The 15,961-nt window shown below is 45.5% G+C and overlaps 1 protein-coding gene across 1 annotated transcript in view; it reads right to left on the reverse strand.

The window, feature by feature from the left end:
* Positions 1 to 13,319, reverse strand: part of zbtb46 (zinc finger and BTB domain containing 46) — a 41,610-nt gene extending 28,291 nt beyond the window's left edge. The window contains 1 exon segment of the mRNA XM_067240647.1: positions 13,176 to 13,319. The gene's annotated coding sequence lies outside the window, so the exon portion shown is untranslated.
* Positions 13,320 to 15,961: the final 2,642 nt, after the last annotated feature.

The following is a 15,961-nucleotide window of genomic DNA, read 5'->3' on the forward strand; positions in this document are numbered from 1 at the left end:
CTAGGGGACACAGTGTGTAAAGTCACTGAGATCCCAGGGAGTGTGAATGTGTGTGTGTGTTAAGGGGGTTGTGAAACAATGCTTTAAATTGAAAGACAATTTAAACAATGAGATGCTAAGGGAAAAAAGGAATATGAAATAGAACGGGTGAGAGAGAGAGAGAGAGAGAGAGAGAGAGAGAGAGAGAGAGAGAGAGAGAGAGAGAGAGAGAGAGAGAGAGAGAGAGAGAGAGAGAGAGAGAGAGAGAGAAAGCAAATAAAGAAGAGAAAGAGGGAACACTAATCAGATTTGCCGCTTCAGTAGGCCCAGAGAGAGAGAGAGTTTGACGGAGGGAAAAAAATAACTTTAATGGAGTACCCATCCATTTGACCTCTGAACTCGTTTGGGTCGTTTGTCTAATTGGCTGATTTAATTTAAACACACCCCCATCCCCCGCAGTCATGGACCCTGAGCTCCAAAGGAACAATGTCAATATTCTTACCCCCCAACATACCATTCCCACCCAAAACACAATATTACTGCCCTGACCTGTACCTCCAGCCTAGCTAATGAACACATGAATACCAACCATGTAGAGAACCCCCAGGTACAGTGTGCTCTGCTGTAGTGTTGCTGATACCTGCTGTGGTGGTTTGAGAGGAGGAGAATGGTCCTATCAAAATGAATAATATATCCACGTTCATGTAACAAGCGGGGTGGATACAGATAGAGAGAGAGAAAGAGAGAGAGAGAGAGAGAGAGAGAGAGAGAGAGAAAAAAAGAAAGAAAGAAAGAAAGAGAGGCAAAGAGAATGAGAAAGAATGTACCAATAGACACGCAAGGCCACAGATGCTAAAACTTTCTTTTAGAGGAATAGTTAAACCAAAATGTTATAATTTTCAATTTTTTTTCTTTACTAAAGGACAAAAGAGATATCTTCAGAAAGGCATGCAAACAGTGTGTGTATGTCTCTATGTGTGTGTTTGTGTGTATGTGGTCAGGGCCGTTTGGCACTCAGGGTTCAGTAAAGCGTGCCACCACAGTTTTAAGTCCTTGTCACCCTTGTGAGGCCAAATGAGAAGTGACTACCCTCCTAAAGCCACAACCCCCACTCCACAACCCCTTCTCTGATCACACACAAACACAAATCACAAACACACACCTAGCCCTAGCGCCATCCCATCAAACACATACACAAAATTTGTCCTGATCGTGTCACAACAAAGGGACTTTGGGCCTAAACCAAACAACTAAGAACAAGAGACAGAGAGATGTGATGGAGTGAGAGAATGGGCCTCAGCCTTCCTCTCCTCTTTATACGTTCTGTCGCTCCAAGCAAGGAGGACACCATCTTGACCTGAGAGGATATGGGGACACAAATATGGAGCGTAGGAAAGAGAGAGGGAAGAAGAAAGAGATGGAGACAGAGAGAGAGACAGAGGGAGAAGTGCTATAGAAGGACCTTCAGAGAGAAGTTGTGCTTGCATCACTTTGACTCCGGGGCAGCCAGTATTTTTTAAACAGCTTTCCTTCCACTCAGCTGGGCATCAGGGCCCATTATCCTGGACTTAATCCCCAATCCCACGGAGTTGGCACACGTACGGCACAGCCAGGGTGGCTGCCTGTCAACACAACAAGCACGGGACAAAAATACTCTCTGTCTTCTTCAGTCTTTTTCTATCTCTATCTCTCTCTCTCTCTCTTTGTTCCTGTTTATGCACGTCATTACTCTCTCTTGCACACACAAATACAGAAAGGCATGGAACTCAAAAGAAAAAAAGAGTGAACTCTAAATGTTGAATAGGGTTTTTTTCCTTCCTCTGTTGACTGAGTGAGACTCTGGAAGACCTATTTTCTGTTCCTGTAGCCTCCCTCCCTGTCTCCCTCCCTGTCTCCCTCCCTGTCTCCCTCCCTCCCTGTCTCCGTGTCTCCCTCCCTGTCTCCCTCCCTGTCTCCCTCCCTGTCTCTGACCTGAATGTGAAGGGGAGAGGACAACCTCAATGGACACTAGGTGGGGGCCAGAGCGGATCCAGGAGGCTTAGAGAGACTTAATGTCTTGTCTACTCCACCTAACCTCCCTGAACCTCACTTTACCTCGTCACCTCTCCCAAGCACACTCATTCTCCTCACCTCAGTGCACCTGCTGAACCCTGTTTAGTCCTGTTTTCTGTCTCCCCATGACTGTCTGGGTTACCCATCTTGTTTCCCCCTCCCTCCCTTTATATATCTCTGTCCATTCCTTGACCACAGCAGACCTCTGGTAAACTAATCCTGATTCACGCGTCTGAGATCAGCTGGGATGAGCCGAGGGTGACAGAAATAGGTGTGACATGAGGATAGAAGTGTGTTAGGTGAGTGTACAGTATAACATAGCAGAGCTGTCCTAACTTGACCTTATGGTAGGTAAGGGGACAAGAGGGAGGGTTTAGATAATGTGCAACCTCCCACCTCAACTTCTTCCCGCTGTAGAGTTTTCCTTCACCTCCCTGTCTCTTCTGTCCCTTTCTGTCCCCGTCTCCCCACTCCGTCCCTCTGTCTCTTTCAGACTCTTTCCCTCCATTTCTTTCTTTTTTCCTACTTTTCTCTTTCGCTCCCTTTCTCTTTCCCTCCAACCATCTGCTTCTCTCTCTCCCTCCTTCTCTCCCTCTCCGTCTTTCTTTCTCTCCCTCCATCTCTTCCTCTCCTTTCTCTCTCTCTCCCCTCTATGTGGTTTCTGGGCTAGTGTGTGTCCCCCAGGCCCTACAGCCAGTCAAGTCTCCCATGGTGACTCCCTAGCTGACGACCCGGGGCTTAGCCTAAATTCTCTCTCTATTAAAAGCTGTGAAAAGCAAATAATGAACCATCTCATTACCACTGTCGGAGAATCAAACCGGACGGGGGAGGGAGGGAGGTGGGGCGGGGGGTTGGAGACAAGGAAGGGAGGAGATGAAGGAATGGGGGAAGGGAGGAGGGGGGGGGAGGTGAGAGGACAGAATAGAAGGGTAGTAGATAGCGGAGTGAAGGGAGGGGACAGAACGATAAATGAGAGAGGAAGGGAGGAGAGGATGAAAGGAGGGAGGGTGAGATGAGGGGAAGGGAACAGATAACCAAACAGAGAGTCTTTTGTCTGAGAAGTGTTGATGCTACACACAGACCAGCTGGGATTGGCTGCTTAACCAAACAGGGGTGGCGCCCATATGAGTGTTGGGGGATGACCAGTGAGCTGTCACTCCAATGTTAAAGCCTTTCGACACACAAAAATGTATCAAATGTCACTACAATTGCACTGTTTATGTATTTATTCTATAGTTTATTACACCTGTTCATCACAACACAAGTTTCCATTCAAATCCTGTCTGGGAGGTGGTTTCAGTTAGCCTAGTCCTAACCAGACCCTCGTACATTTCATTTGTACAGAGCGTACAAGCGTTAACTTCCTTGAAGGCGGGTACTCTGTTGATGTTTAAACTATTGGATCTGCCCAGAGCCACTCTGATCAGCCATAACCAATCGCTAGCGTTCGCCTTAGCCAACGCCTTCACCACTACTGTAACGGAGCTAGCTGCCGTAGCTAGAAAATCAAACTTTTCCCAAATTCCCCCGTGGGGAGGAGGGCCACAACATCAAGGCCACCAACAAAACTCAGCAAGGATTGTTCCTGCTCCGGCTTTAACTTATGGATATTCGGCAGCGTTGCCACAACCGACCGAATAGCTTCGCTTGCATCTTTCTCCGCCGCCATTACTGAACTACAACTCAAACTAGTGCACGACATCAACGTCATCGTTCTCAGCGCCTCTGTTCGCTGATTGGACCTACAAAAAATGTGTTTCTGACAATCGACTAATACACCGAAATCCCAGACCTAGTACAGAAGCAAAATGAAAATTGAGCGGAAGTACGTAGGAGGGCAGAGCCAGGCTAGGTTTCAGTGCCCTTAAAATATGAATCTTGGAAAGATACGTCATGTTGAAACTACCCACTGGTTGTCTGTTAAACAAGCTACATGTAGCAGTGGCGCTATTGCTGACCAGCGCTAGGGAAGTGAGAACCACCTACTGCAGTAGCTGCATCTGTATTTGGTCATGCCGGTGACAAAGTGTGTAGGTGTGTAGGTGGGGCGAGCACATTTGCAATATACATCATGATGTGTGGTCTGGACTCAAGCCCACATAGAAAATGTCATCATCTTCATTGAGACTCATTCACTGATATGGGTCCATGTTTTAATCTGAGAACAAAACTCCCCTTCTCTTCTTCTAGTTGGTCATCCACCTCCCTCTCCCGTCATCTAACCTCCTACCTCTCTCTACTCCTCCTCCTCCTCTTCCTTCAACTTCAGTTTTACTCCATTTCTGGTGTCTTCACCAAGAACAGTGAGTCCGTTTTTAGCGGTACCAAATGGCACAGTGGCTATCATGATGACTCCCTGGGACACGACTCACATTTAACACCTTCCTGGAGCTCTCACTGCCGGTTACTGTGTACGTGATGTGTGTGTACATGATGTGTGTGTGTGTACACTAGGTGTGTGTGTGTGTGCATGATGTGTGTGTGTGTACATGATGTGTGTGTACACTGTGTGTGTGTGTGCATGCGTGCATTCTTTCACTCCTCCTGTATCTTACATCATGAGAGGTGTCGCCATAAAACAGCAACCTCTCACGACGTCACCCATGTGGCTTTGCCTGATGGAATGAGACAGAATTACAGACACACACAAGCACGCACACACACATTCAAAGCTGCTCAATGCTCTTGAAAACTGTCAACACAAGATACAGACAGGTGCACAGATACAAATCTTTCAGAAAGATCTTTCTCCTAGAGGTTGAGCATCAAAACATCCGTCTAGGTTTCAAAATACATAAATGTAGTAAATGGTTTGGCGTTTTGTGACAAAGTGGACCAAAAGTCAGTTATAAACCATTAAAACACTGTGTGTGTGAGGGTGTGAGAGTGAGTGACTGATGGTGACTCACTGCTGGTGGCCAGTCACTGCTGCCAAGGCGGGTATCTAAAGTGTGCATGCATGGGTACATGCATGTGTGTGTGTTGGCGTGACTGTCGCTCGGTCACACAGCAAACAGAGGCATCTTTCTGAAATCCACACTGGGCCGTGGCTTACACCGAGCTTACGCAAAGAAGGGAGTAAAAACCCACAGCTTAGCCATGTACTCACGAGTGCAGCGCCACACCCTCCTTCCCCCTCTGCAAATATTATTACTGACTGCCCTCCCTGCACTCCCACTTAATCCAATTTACCAACACTCCATACAACACACACAAAAACCTACATTTGCCTAATATTCAATTTCCCTCAGACTTGCAATGGGTGGTATGTATGAGGAACCATTAAAATAATAACTGAACACAAATATACAACTGGTGAGTCACATGACTGGTGTAACCTCAGTTAGCCTAAATTCAGTTGAGGTGTTTATACAATGACCTAGCAGCAGGTTTTATGATGCATGTTGCCGTCTGGTTTGGACTCGGCAGTCTTTCATTAACTTGATCAATGAACTGATGAGTCGGAGTGCTTCTGTTCTTCTGTCCTTCAACAGGGAGAAAAAAGAAGGGAAGATAAAGGAAGAAAAAATTCAGGAGTAGCTAAATATAGGGAGTCTCACACCTTTTGGAGTCGAAAAGGAGACAGAAAGAGAGTGCAAGAGAGAGGGTGAGAGAGAGAGCATGAGAGAGAAGGGGAAAGAGAGAGGGAGGGAGAAAGGGAAGGAGAGTGAGTGAGTGAGTGAGTGAGTGAGTGTGAGCGAGTGAGTTAACGTATGAGAGATAGAGCTTAATTGCTTTGAAGGACTTTACCAATGTTACCATAGAGATCGATCACCTGCTTCAATTGGTTTCTCATAATGTAGCTGTTTGGTGTCAGAGAGCTTAAGAGGAGGACTCTGAAATAGATACTAAATCTATACTGTACTTCTGCAAAAACACATTTCATAACAGCTATGTGTGTGCAACACAAAGTACACACTTCATAGACATTTCGGTACAGTTTCCAAAAACACCCTGAAGTTTGGCTGTCATCTGAAGGTACCTGAATGTTAGGTGAATACCTGTGTTTTTTCCAAAGAGCACAGTTTTTGGTTGAGAGCCATCATGTCCAAGGTGATTGATGAAGTGAGATGGTCCACCAGACAAATGTTTCACCTTTCTACTCTTTTCTCCTGTCTTCTCTCCTGACAATCTGCTCTCTCTCTCTCTCTCTCTCTCTCTCTCTCTCTCTCTCTCTCTCTCTCTCTCTCTCTCTCTCTCTCTCTCTCTCGTCTCAGTGTGCATTCACCAAAGTGGTTTGACGTCTGATTGTCACCTGCTGACTAACATGAATGGCTTTCATTGCTAAGGGGCCTGTGGAGACGTGGTCCCTTGTTTTCTATTAGGATGGAAACAAACTGTGGAGCTAACTACTGGAGCACTGAGCCCAGTGAAAGAAAGGGACAGAGAGAAGAGAGAGAGAAGAGAGAGAGAAGAGAGAGAGAATGGTGAGAAAGAGCAGAGAGGGACAGAGAGACAAGGGGAGACAAGGGGGAAAAAAGGACTGTGATATAAAAAAGAGAGGAGAGAGAAGAGAGAGGAAAGAGAGACCACAGAGAGAGAAAGAGAGAGAGAGAGAGAGAGAGAGAGAGAGAGAGAGAGAGAGAGAGAGAGAGAAAGACTTGTGCCATCCCCTAAAGACAAAGGCCCACTGTGTAACTCTTGTGATCATGGTCGCAGTCGCTAAAGACAACGCCCACCTTGGAAACCTACATTTAAAGAAGTCACACATTCCGAAAGTCTGAAGCAGTGGCAGTATCAGGTGTCTGACCAACACCAAGTGCCGAGCCAGCACTAAGCATCAGCCATGACACACCACAAGCACCAAAACAAGGAGAGAGAGGTGGGGGGGGGGGTGGAAGGAGAGAAAGGTGAGAAGAGACAAAACCTTTGAAAAACAAGACATGGACAATAAAAAGTGGAGAAGAACACAATAGAAGTAGCGAAGGAAAAGTTAATAGAGGAGAATAGCGTGAGGTGAGTGTTGCCAACTAGCCCAAATCATTCACAGAGAGCTGAGGGAACAACACGTCAGATGACAAAGAGGCTTCCGTCTCTCTGGCCGGCAGAGCTGGCGAGAGGCTCTGGGGGTCACCACCAGAAAGGGGATATGAACTCTACTCACTTCTGTATGGATGGGTCTGCACCTGAACACGCTTTCTAAACACACGCACACGTTCACACACACAAATGGAGGAACTAAAGCAGTGAGAACAAAGGATACAGTGTTTGATAGAAATATTTACCTTAAGAGGAAAATGTGCCATGGACAACTATGGTGACCCGGGTTCACCTCTAACTCAGCACCACCTGGTGACTGAGAGTAAGGGCAGTTAAGGAGATGATTGTGTAGCTTCCGACTGAGTCCACTGACACAGAGGGGAATATGAGGATGACATTGGTGCCAGTTCTAAGAAATGAGAAAGGGAGCAGAGGAAGGGTAAAAATGAGAAAGGGAGCAGAGGAAGGGTAAAAATGAGAAAGGGAGTAGGGAAAGCCACAGGAGGCACCTGGCCCACTTAGAGAAGTGGAGGGGTGGAGGAGGAGCAGGAGGAGGAGGAGCAGGAGGAGGAGGAAGACGAGAAGGAGGAAGAGATGTAGAAGGAGGTACGTTAGAGGGGTGGAAAAGTGGAGTTAGGGTGGATATTGAGAGGAGAGAGAAAAAAGGGAGGAGTGGAGATAGAGAGGACAGAGGTCATAGAAAGTGAGGATGGAGAGATGAGGGGCAGGATTACGGTGGGAGTTGGGGTGAGGGTAGAGGGTGAAGAAGGAAAGCAATTGGGAAGGGGGAGGGGGAGGTGATTAAACAAGATGAAGGATAGGAGAGGTGGATGTGGGGGAGGGGTGGAGCACCAAGGCAACAGGAGATGACAAGTGGAGAGGCAGGAGAGAGGACAAGGTGAGGAGATGAAACAGTCCTGATAGCAGGAGAGACTTCATTTGTTGTGATAACTGCTCATACAAATTGTGAATAACCAACTTATAATGGGCCAATGTTGGTTCAAACTATTTCTCACATTGCATTTGAGTATCCATCTCACTAATTTTTCACTAATACCACCCACAGTCCTCACAGCACCTTACATCAATGAATATTTCATATCCTGATGGCACTTTTAAGGGAAAACTAATTAACAAATCCAAGTTGATCTGGCATTACTAGAATCAGACCAATTAAAAGCGGGAGCCTACTGTACATGTTAATGGCAGCGAAGTGGAATAATTGTATGCCGAGCAGGGGAGAGAATGTTAAACAGGCCTTGTTAGCAGCACTTTAGCACTCTAACCTGAACCCATGGCTGTATTACAAACCTCTCCATAGCCAGCTAATGCAGGGGAGACATCACATACACACGTGCATACATCCACACACACGCACACACACACACACACACAAACACACACACATACAGGCACACTTTTACATTTAAGACATCTGTCCATTAGGTATACTTCAGTGCCAGGGTCAGGGCCTATACCATTGGTTGGTGTCAACTGCATCTCAACTGGCGAGAAATGTTGTAAAATGAATGCATCCTAAATGAAGTGTTCAAACTAAAAGCACTATATTTTACAGCAAAGCCTGAGGCAGAAAGTCTGAGCCCTGCCATGCTGAACACAGAGTGATATATTCTGCTCTTGCCAGAATGTATGAGGTTGGTATTAGTGAGGTGTTGGTACTCCAGCCAGGTTCACTGTGGTTTGGTGGAGAAGAAAGGTGTTAGTTTTGCTTGAGTCCTTCCAAGCCGTTCTCTGTGTGTTTTTCTAGAGATGAGTTTAGATTGAGAGAGACAGCATTGACACAGACAGACTAAACTGTGCCATGTAAAGAAGGAGAAAGAGTATTGTGTAGTACGATGCATGCAGGGTGGACATTTCATGGGGTGTGTGTGTTTGTGTGTGTGTGTGCGTGTGTCTCAGTCTCTCACTACCTACCACACCTGAGCTTTGATATGGAAATATCGTGTCTGCCAAAGCCTGAAGGCTAGTTGACTGTTTCTAAAGATGCATTTGCTCAAAGGCACTCAATTTCTCATCAAATGCTCATGCAGTATTCTCTGCAGTATCATCTCTACAATAAAATAATCGCTGTGCAATATAGCCACCTTAAACACACAGTATAGACATGGAGCCTACAGGAGCCATGCATACCTGCCACTGTTGATGTGCTCACTCTTGACCTGTTAATCTATAATAGTGTTTTTGCATTTAATTAGAGGACGAGAAAAACACCTTAAACCAAGAGTAGTATAAAAAGATATTGAATATCAACTGAATATCGGGGAGTAGAATGCATGTGGCGTGGACATTTTATCTTTGGTGTGAGTGTGTGTGCATTTGTATACAGAACAGAGATGTTTTGCATGTAAACAGTATTCATGCTTCCTGTATACTACAACCACCCTTCTTACAACAGCAAGTGAGTACTGATAGACACAAACAGACACAAAGCACAGCACAGATACCCCGTATCTCCATTCAAAAGCTTTGTCTTGTCCACCTGCTCGCTCCACCCTCCCCCCCCCCCCCCCCCCCCCCCCACACACACACACACAGAGTGCAGGGGTCGAACGTAAAGACCCTTGTGCACACACAGGTCAGAAGTGAATGCAGGATAACCGTGGTGGGTGGCTGTGTGTTGGGGACAGGGGATGGGGGTGTCTAGTTAACCTCATCTCACTAATCTCTCAGGTGGGGGGGATAAGCATGCCAGATAGGGTTCTAGGAGTACAGCTGGCAGACACACACTCACATCCCCCTCCTAAACACACAGCCCCCAGGGGAACTAGGGTTACCTATATTCAAAACAGCTCAAGGTGTGTGTGTGTGTGTGTGTTTTTTTGCTCGAGTGTGCCTCTGTTATTGGTGATGGGGGGCAGGGTGAAGTGCCGTGACATGAATCAGATGTGTGAATGATCATCTTCACACACCAAGGGCTGCCAGGGGGCCACAGAAACATAGGGTGTAATGGGATATGTGTACACACCAGTGTAAACGTCTCATTTTGTAGTGTGTTACCCAAACAGGTGTTCCCATTAACAAGGGAGCTCCGAGGGGATCAGGAACCTGGCGAAGGCAGAAAAGTGGGGTCAGGATGGGAAGTACTAAAGAGAATAGTAACAGGGCAGAAGAGACACTGAGTTCATTTTCACATTGTATTGACTGATGTGTTTTCAGGAAATATGTCTATTATAATATATATGTATTATAATATATATAATACATTTCTACCATCTCCCTCCCCCCCTCTCTCTCTTTCTCTCTCTCTCTTTGTCTCTCTCTCCCTCCCTCTCTCTCTCTCTCTCTCTCTCTCTCTCTCACACACACACAGACACACACACAGTATGAGGGGGCAGTGTTAGTGGCCCCCCTGTGTTTTAGCAACGAAAGCCTCATAACCTGTTACCACACAAGTCAGCCCACAACCTGGGAGTAGTGCCTTCAGCCATGAGAACAGAGCACTCCAGCCACCCACACAAACACACAGAGCAGAGCAGATCCGTGTCGTGTCCGCTTCCCAACACCCCACTTCCCCCTCTTACAACTGGCATTCTCCCCTTTTTACTCCAACCCCCCCTTCCCAATTCCTGTCAAACTAGTACCTTCCCCAGTCTCTCATCTCTGGTCCAATATTGACACTAACAAAACACCACCCTCAACACACTTTCTATCAACTACACCTGAAAGGTTATCCGAACACACGTCAGTGACCAACACCTGTATAGATAAAGTAAAGATAGGAAGCCATTGAGACTTCCTCTCTCTTTCGTTTTATCAGTTGGACTACACCTGTGTCCTCCCCACCCCCCTTCTTCTCTCCCTCTCCCGCACAGTGGTACTCACCCCTGCAATACACGCACATTCAGAAGGGGTTGAAACACACGTATACATCCCCCAGCCTCATGTTGACACAACATAGCCAGCAGGGGAACCAGGCAGTCAGTCAGTCAGTCCCAGCACAGCCCAGGACTTCCCTAGCCCCAACCCCCAACCCCAGTCCTGGCCCCAGTCAGTCTCAGTACCAGCCCCAACCACAGCCCCAGCCACAACAGAAACCCCAGCCTTGGCCCCAGTCTCAGCACCAGTCTCTTCCCCAACCTTCCATCTAGATCAATTGATTGCATTGAGGCCTTTCAGAGGCTTAACTTAAAACAACTTCAAATATCCAGACTTATCATCCTTAGTCAGTCCTGTTCCAGCATCAGCTCTGCTTCCGCATCAGCCTCCACCTGTCTACCACCAGACCATTAGACCTACTTACAACACCAAACAATCAAACTATTGGATTGTCCGTTTTAGGACAAATCCTTTCATTCATCTTAGCCGCTTAACTGGCCTCTTTAATAATGTAATTGTCTTAGGTTGGTGACATGCCAATGAGGAATTATGTTACATGTCATTAGAAAGTGACTTTTAAACTCAGAAATTAATTTCTCAAACTGTCATGAAATTCATGTCATGACCTGCACATCATAAACTTTTTGAAACAGAACACTCACCCAATACACACACACACATAAGGAACTGATAATAAAGAAAGGAAAACATGCAATGGCCAAAATAATAATGCTTTCATTAAATATCAGAGGATCACAATACTAGCTTAAGTTTAGGGTTATAGTCATATCTTAAACCTGTTAAAGCATGAATGAGCTACTGTAACCTTATCGTCATTTTATAGTTTCACATCATTTATGTATTTGAATTAACATTAGAATGACAATGTATTTAATAAAAGGAGGGCAAATGCCAATGTGCACAAAAACAAACAAAAAAAACTACATAGCGTAAGTATTTTAACTGAATAGAATCTCGATCTCATATTTCAACAACGATCAAAATGACTAAGATGTTATAGAATTGTATGTGGTGCACATAAAAAGCACAGGACAGGGAGAAGAAAAGTAATGCCCTAGCTTGTCGCGTTTTAATTCTCAGTGCGTTCTTAACGTAGTACCTGCCGCACGTTGCGCCAAACCATTATGTTGAGCTTGAATAAGTGGGGTTGTTCCCCTTTCATGTTCTGAGCTGGTAGAAAATGGAGGAAGACGGAACTGACCAGTTTGAAGGAGCAGACACAGGACACTAGACTCACATATAATAACCAAAAGACGCTCTATCACCACGCTTCACATTACAAGCTTCATTCGCCACTAAAGCGAAAACACTTGACGCCACACTTTCTCAACTCCGAAGAAGCGCAGAAGGGGACGTATCAGATTCATATCAGCACTGAGTGAAAAGATTTAAAAAATTGCCCAAAACCCACGGAATCTGGAAAACAAAATCCCCCTGTCTCTTGTCTGGTACTCTGGGGTTGGGTGTTGACGCAGCAAGAAATTTCCAGCTGGAGAAATCCCCCCTTTTGGAGGTTAACCGAGGGGAGAAGAAGGGGGGGTTAAGCCCTTGCCTTCCAAGCACCGAGCGTTTCATTTTAAATACCCCTAAACAACGGAAGAGAACAGAGGACTTCGGGGCATCACGATATGTGCCAGATTTGTGCTTGGCAGTTCTGATGGCTAACCATATCATATAAAACTTTTAAGGAATTAATCAAGTTTATAGTGAACATTTTACAGTTTTGTTGATATAATTGTCAAGAAAAAGATACCCTATTCGTAAAAAACAATAGTACAGCCTACCTTTATTTCTTTTAACAATTATAATAGGTCCAAGTGTAAAATAATCCTTACATCAGTGGAGTAACATCAACACCGCACTATTTCAACTAGACGGAAACATTCATGTAGGCTACTAGACATCTGGCTTGTCACGTACTGTATCAGACTCGACAGCATGAAACAGGTAGGCGTGCTTCAGACTGTCGCCCGAACACACTGGTTAGCTGTCAAAACACACTTGTTGCTCTGCCTGACATGTTCTCGACGAACCAAATCAACAGCGAACTGTAAATCCTAATGCGAATTTGAATGGCATAAATTCAGATGTGTATTGTTTCATGCTTCGTGTTAGCACTCAAATCATCAAACGCGTTTATCATTATATCTGGCCGAAAACTATTATGAACATTACATCAACATTGGAAAGAATATCGAAACATTGTGACAGCGATACAACAGCAAACATGTCTTGAACGAGATTTTCTAATCAATAGGATCTGGTCGCCTTAAACAGAATGAACTGAAAAGAGCTGGCAGACATACCTGTTAACCCATGGGGTCTGGGGGTAGACGCGGTGTTGATCGGTTGGAGTCCCAATCCGATGTGACAGCGTGAGACACAGAACGGGGATGTTCAACACTGGATTCTTTTCTTTCCTCCCCAACGCCTATTTGTTTCTAAGTGTTATTCCCCTGTTCTCTCCCCCTCTCTCCCTTCCCTGTCTCTGCCAGCTCTTTTTTCTCTTTCCCTCCCCTGCTTTTCCGTGTCTTGGTATCAGGATACAGCCTCCCCCTCTGTGACTGTCTCCCTCTCTCTCGCTCTCTTCCGTCTTCCTATAGACCACTCTCACTCACTCGGTGTCCCCCTATCTCCCCTCTGTCTTTGGGCAGAGTCAGGAAATGAGGCAACATGAAACACGCACGCTGATCCATCAGCAATCAACCCCACTCCAATCTCACTGACATCAGAACATTTGATTATCATTATTTGGCCATTTAGGGGAAACATTACTAACAATGAGTGTTAGTTTTACCAGTGGTCAAAGAATCAGACTACATCGTTGACAACACAGACAAAATATTTAAAACAATGGACAGTCCTAATTTTAGCATTTCTTTCTGTACTCTTATTTTATATTTTCCCAGGACTGAGAATATAATTATTATTATTATATAATCATTATTATTAGATGATATTAGTAGAAGTGCTAATATTGTGTCTATCCAGTTTATCTGAGAACAGCAGTCGATCTTTAGAATGGGAGTTCAGTAAGATTCCAACTCCTACAAGATCATTCCAAAAGCAATACTTGCTATCCTTGGAGTGACTAGTTTTATTCTATTTCATCTCCTTTGTTTTCAAATGTTCATCTGTACGCATGTCAGTAGACCTGATTCAGATAAATTACCAGTCCTTTAATTATTTTAAGCAAAACAGATTTATAAACACATACATGTATTGCTATAAATGAATACTAATGAATGAGCAGTATGATAAAACGCCACTTGATTACACCAGTGGTAAACGAGGGTGATGTGTTCTTGTCTTGTGGGTCTGTGCTGCTGTGTCCACTTCAGCAGAAAGACAGGAACTTAGCTACCCCCCTCTTGTGGTAAACTGAGAACATGTCAATCAATCACACAGCCACTGTAAAGACAACCCTCTTGTTGGAAAATATCTACTACAGTAATAACACTGTTTCGGTCTAACAAAAACGTCCACAGTTTAATACCATGACTGACACCACACAGACAACCCACTCTGTAGGTTCAACCTCAGCCCATTCAAGATCCCCAACCCCTACCACATACTGCCATTCACCTCAGTGTTCATTATAGGAGAGAGATGTTCGGTCCACAGAGAGATTCTAGACAGAAAAATCTGTCTTGTTCTACTCTATGATATACAGTAAGATCTAGCAGTAGGACAGTCTCCTGGAAAGTCCTGGAGAAGAGGGTTTCGATAAATATGAAGAGAAAAGAGCGTAGCAGGAAGTAGCATGCTTTTCATGTGACGTGAAGTGTGGGTTTGTGTGTGTGTGTTTACAGGTCAGCACTGAGTATGTGTGAGTATGTGTGTATCTACTCTAGTACGGAACTGGGATTAGGGGTGTATTTCCAAGTGTGTCACACATCCAGTACCTTTTGAAAATGAAATGGGAACTTCCAGAATTCCTGAAAAAGAGTAAGGCTATCAATCGTGAAATACAAGTCCCGCTTGAAAAAGTACACAACGTTTTTGAAAGGATTTAAAAGACGTCACGATTCAGGTGTGTATGGCGCTTTTAGGGAAGAAGGCGCTGTCAAAAGTGCTGTAAGCTCTTTTGAGGAAGTGGGAAAAAGTTGACCAACAAAACTACACCGGGCTATGTGGTATAGGTAGCGCCAATGGCAGTTGTGTGAGATAACAAGTGCGTGTGTGTGGAGTGGATTTAACATGTGTGGAGGCGTGAGAGGGTGTGTAAAACAGCAGGGGTAAGGGACACGCTCTCCCTCACACTGGGAGCCTGTCGAGGGCCGGATAAGGGAGGCTGTCTGGCCATGTGGATTAAGCCTGCAGGGGCTGTAATACCCCATGCATGGACCTCTCTGTTCTCCCTCTCTCTCTCGTCTGGTCAGTGTACTGCTAGTGTGTTGCGGCTGCAAATACAATCCCTGCCAGGACAAGCTGCTTTACTCAAAGCTTCACGACCTCACGCCAATGTGGCCTTTACCAATCCGCTTGACACGACAAGCCTGACCCTCTTTTCTCTCTCTCTCTCTCTCTCTCTCTCTCTCCTCTCTCCTCTCTCTCTCTCTCTCTCTCTCTCTCCTCTCTCTCTCTCACTCTCTCTCTCTCTCTCTCTCTCTCTCTCTCCCTCTCTCTCTCTCTCTCTCTCTCTCTCTCTCTCTCTCTCTCTCTCTCTCTCTCTCTCTCTCTCTCCTGTCTGTTTGTCTTTGTACTTGTGTAGGAGCTTAGGCTCCATTAGACCACTTACACATGTATTCATTCACATGAACACTCATCAGTTCCATCCACTTGGAGGAGAGGGTTGTGAGAATGGGGGAAAAAATAATGGGCATGGGGGTTGGTGGAAGTGGGTGCGTGTGTGCGCGCGTGTGTGTGTGTAAAGAGAGCACTTCATCGGGAGCAGGGCATACCGTAGAGGGGGGTGAGTGTTCACGTTGCCCTATGGGACATCTGCTGTGGTACTGTGGGGCTCACTTTCCGTTCATTAGAAACAGGCCTGTGTGTGTGACCAGCTAGCATGTTGTTGCCACTTCGAAACGTTCTTATTGAGGCCAGAGAAGACACATAAAAAGATGCAAAAAGAGAAACATGCTCATCT

This window comes from Osmerus mordax, chromosome 7 (assembly GCF_038355195.1).
Source record: "Osmerus mordax isolate fOsmMor3 chromosome 7, fOsmMor3.pri, whole genome shotgun sequence".
NCBI classification, from domain to species: Eukaryota; Metazoa; Chordata; class Actinopteri; order Osmeriformes; family Osmeridae; genus Osmerus; species Osmerus mordax.